The following is a 5,000-nucleotide window of genomic DNA, read 5'->3' as shown; positions in this document are numbered from 1 at the left end:
ATATATATATATATATATATATATATATCTATTTATATATATTTATGTATACATATATATATATATATATATATATATATATATATATATATATATATACTGTATATATATATATATATATATATATATATATATATATATATATATATATATATATATATATATATATATATATATATACATTTATATATGAGGAGCGGCAACCCTCTTTTTTTAAGAATTCTTTCGTCCGCTAATCTGCCAACTATCTTCTGCCATATCAGAGTTGCTGCAGTCCCTATACTCCACGCCATCTATTGACTACTAAAGATATATGTTTTTTAAACCTCCAGTGGCATCGCCTGGGATATTAATCCATGGAATTTTTTTTATCTTCTCATGTATCGGTATCCTTTTGTTAAAATTAAGTTTACTTGAGACTTAAATTATACGTCCAGAGTTGAGTCTGGTTCACTTTTTGATTCAGTTTGAATTACTTCTTCATTACTATTGCTTGGAGTTAAGTGTTGTATATAATATGTAAGTACTTTATATATTATATTTAAGACCTTTTACCTGCTGTATTTTCTACATCCCGTTTGCAGTGTAATTTGGTTGAAAAGTATATTACCATCTTATACTTATTACCATCGTAATATTTAGTTGTAAAGTGTGTGAAAATCACTAAATATATTCTTTTTTTAAGTGCCGTTCTTGAATCAGTGATTGTGAACAAGACATTTGCAGTAACATCTGCCATCATGTAAAATTAAGGCAGTGTTTAAAGAACGTCACATTTGGGGCCTTGTCGGGATTTGATAAATTTAAATGCTAAATATATCTAGTTTGTATTACCATTAATTGAATGAAAAGTGATACATTTTAAGAGTAAACGTATTTTGTAAACACTGTGATTGGGTGTAGTTTCCAGTATTGATACTTCAAGAGTAAGCCAGGCTTCACACTTCATTCATAACGTAAGTGTTGAGTTTGTAATGGAGCTAGTGTTTAATGAACCAATTGTGTAATTAGGATTCACGGTATTATAGCCAGCCTAGTTTTTCTCCTAACGTCTCATTGGAGTTTTGAATGAATCTCTTAACGCCCTATTAGGCACTTATAAGCTAACACAGTACGTCACGGGTATTGAAATCCCATCACTTGTAATCTAGGGAAGTCTAGGAATTACAGGTACATACCTTTTTCATAGGTATCTCAGAGATTTAGTCTCGTCCCATACTTGTAGTTGCACAGGTATCATCATTGTTAGGTATAGGAAACTTGTTTTCATATTTAATATGCTTTTGAATTTGGCCACATTGTAATACAAGAAGAATGCTTGTTAAAAGTTGGTCCATTGTCACGAATGTATTATGAAATTGGTTACTAGTTATCAGGTATTGCTTATTAAGTATTGCACTGTACTTATTCAAATTGTGAACCTATTGTTTTGGATTTATTTCTTTTGATGCTTAACATTTTACGACTAATCTGAAGGAAAACCTTCATGGTTTGCAGTATGCCAAGAAGTTTGATTTGTTGGCTTTAGCCATGGCTGTTAAGATTAGTATAACGACAGGTGCTGTGAAAAAAAGAAATCTTAGGTCTAATGTTGAAATGCCTGATAGACAAAAATATAATTTCACAAGATGAGAGTAAATATTGGCCCTTAAGTATAATAAATAGGGAGGATTCGGCAGTAGAAGTTTTAAAATTACAGATAGAATTAGAGAAAATAAAATTATCTTGGATAAAGAACATGAGCAGAAAGAGAGAGAACGGGAGCAAGTAGAGCTAGAAAAAGTAAAAATAGAATGGGCAGAAAGGCTAATCCAGGCAGAATTACTGAAAGAACGGGAGCATGTAGAACTAGAGAAGGTAAAACTAGAAATAGCAGAGAAAATAAAAATAGAATCGGCAGAAAGGTTAGCTAAAGTAGAACTAGAGAAAAAACTTGAGCTAGCTAAGGCAGAACTAGAGAAAGAACGTGAGCTAGCTAAGATAAGATTGCAGGAAAAACAAGGAGGAAAAGGATATTCCTGAATCTTTCAATGTGTCTTAAGGTTAAAAAACTCTTACCCGTGTTTAACGAACAAGAACCTGACCTTTGTAGCGTTTGAAGAAACTGCCAAGACCTTAGCATGGCCCAAGGATAAATGGGTACTAATAATTAGAAGTTCTTTCACAGGACAAGCTGAGCATATTGTTACTCAGATGATTACTGAGAATGACTATGATACTTTGAAAAAAGCTATTTCAGATGCTTATTCTATTGCAGCAGAAGGATATCGGCAGAAATTTCGCAATTCATTCAAGACACCCAACCAAACTTTCCTGGAATTTTGTAATCTGAAGATAAAGCAATTACAGAAATGGTTGGACTAGGCAGGTACTAGTAACTATGAAGATTTGAAGTCTCTCCTGTTGATGGAAGAATTCTTGCGTAAGATACGAATTAACGTTGCTATGTATATTAAGGAACGAGGTGTGAGGAAACCCAAGGAAGCAGCTTTGTTGGCGGATGAATACTTACTAATTCATAAGGGATAACTTAAAAAGAAAGCTTTCGTCGATAGCAAGGTATGTTCATTTTGTAAGGAACTGGGACATCTAATTAAAGATTGTCCTAATCCTCTGGGCAAAGGTTCTCGCCAACAAACTCCTAAAACAAACTCTTCACCTAATACGGGGAAAAATGATAAATCTAAACCAACTGACTTAGACCATGCATTGTGCAGTAAAGGAAGATGGTTTTGATAGCTTCAAGTGTCAAGGCAAGGTAAAAAATAATACTGTCACTATTCTTCGTGATTCAGCATCAAGTAAAACTATTGTAAATTCTAATATTAAATCCTTTATCACTCCTACAAACAGGTTCATTACAGTTTCGGATCTTACAAGTGAATCGGTACTTCCCCTTGTTACTATTCCTTTGACTAGTCCATATGCTGATGGAATAGTGGAAGTTGCATACTTGGATAAGGAATTCCCTTGCAAAGAGGTGGACATTTTGATGGGTAATGATTTGGCCAAAGGTAAGGTACACACCAGTCTGATAATACAATCTCCTGAAACTTATGTAAAAACCCAGTGTAACATTGTAACTAGGCCACAAGCTTCTCAAGGAGAACCTGAGAGTGGTGTCATACCCAGTAAAGTTGTCCCTAGCAAGGTAAGTAAGGCAACTGACCTGCTTGACATTCCTACTGAAGATTTTGCGAAAGCCCAACATTTAAATGATTCTGTTAAGCAGTTGTTTGAGAAAGTTAGAGGCATATCAGATGAAGATAGTAAAACACTGTACTTTTATCTAGAAAATAAGGTTCTTATGAGACATTACCAACCTCCTAAAATGTCTTTTCAGGATAATTGGCGTGATAAATTCCAGGTAGTGGTACCTAAAGTCTACAGACAATCTTTGTTGGACTTAGCCCATACTGACATACCAAGACATACCAACGATTAGCTGATGATTTCTACTGGCTTGGAATGAAGAAAGATGTATAGGATTTTGTTAAAGCTTGTGCCACTTGCCAACAAGTAGGTAAACCTAACCAGACAATACCTCCAGCGCCTCTCATACCTATTTCTGTACCAAAGGAACCCTTCTCCAAAGTAATTATTGTGTGGGACCTTTAAAGAAGACTAGAAAAGGTAATGAATACATTTTTATTTTAATGTGTCCAACTACTAGTTTTCCCATGGCTGTTCCAGTAAAAAATATTTTTGCTAAGGTGATTATCAAACAGTTGCTTAATATTTTTACTGTATTTGGATTTCCAGCAGAAGTTCAATGTGATCAGGGAACTAACCTCATAAGTAAGGTATTTCAGGAGACTTTGCCTACATTTAATCTGAAACAGGTTATAGCTACTGCATATCACCCTCAAACTAATGGAGCATTAGAGAGGTCACACCAAACTGTAAAATCTCTAATCAGGAATTATGTGTTCAGTACAGGTAATGACTGGGATAGAGAGCTAGACATGCTCATGTACGTACTACGAAGTGTCAAGAATGAATCTACTGATGTTAGCCCTTTCGAACTGATATTTGGAAGAAAACCTAGAACTTTGCTGACACCTGTAAAAGATAGGATCCTGGGACATTTTGAGAAGGAAGAAGTATTTAATGCATCAAAATTTATTACCACATTCAAGAGCAAGTTGTCTAGAATACAGGTATTTGCCCAGATATCACAAGAAGAAATGAAATTCATTCATGATAAAAAATCTAAGGTAAGAACTTTCCAAGTTGGTGATTGAAGTGTTGTTGTACCATCCTATTTCTGGTAGCCCTTTAAGAGGAAAGTATATGGGACCTTTTACCATTGCTAAAAAAGTATCAAAGGTGAATTAGGTGATAAATACTGCTGACCGTCGCAAGAAAATTCAGATGGTTCATGTAAATAGGTTGAAACCCTTCATAAGAAAAACTCCGGAGGTATGTAATTTTGTTTTACAACAAGAGAAAACTGAGAATTCCTTTAGTGTTGAATCTGATAATTCTGACTACTGGAAGTGATTATATCTGGGGAAGATTCAAATAATTCTAGCATACTAGGTTCTTTATATTCATATCTAAACTTTGATAATCGGCAACATTCCCAGCAACTTAAAATATTGATTTCAGATTATAAGGATATCTTTACAGATAACCCAGGTAAATGTACTGGTGTACATCATGTGGTAATAAAACCAGATTTCTCGCCTTTAAGGCAGCACTTTTACAGAATTTCCAAGAGAAAGTTAAAAATCCTAAAGGCAAAGGTAGACTATTTAGTAGAGCATAATCTGGTTACTCCTAGCATTTCACCCTGGGCATCCCCATGCATATTGGTACCAAAGCCTAATGGGTAGTTCCGGATGTGTACAGATTACCGGAAAGTTAATGCAGCTACAGTTAAAGACTCTTTCTCCTTGCCTAGAATTTTGGACATCATTGATAATGTCAGTAATGCGACCTTTCTCACACAGATTAATCTAATGAAAGGATACTACCAGATAGGACTTACTGACAGA

General features: G+C 34.5%; 1 pseudogene; it reads left to right on the top strand.

Moving 5' to 3' along the window:
- Positions 1-440: 440 nt before the first annotated feature.
- Positions 441-5,000, top strand: part of LOC137631253 (uncharacterized) — a 5,311-nt pseudogene continuing 751 nt past the window's right edge.

The sequence above is a fragment of the Palaemon carinicauda genome, chromosome 39 (genome assembly GCF_036898095.1).
Source record: "Palaemon carinicauda isolate YSFRI2023 chromosome 39, ASM3689809v2, whole genome shotgun sequence".
In the NCBI taxonomy this organism is placed as follows: Eukaryota; Metazoa; Arthropoda; class Malacostraca; order Decapoda; family Palaemonidae; genus Palaemon; species Palaemon carinicauda.
This window is presented reverse-complemented; position numbering and strand designations above follow the sequence as displayed.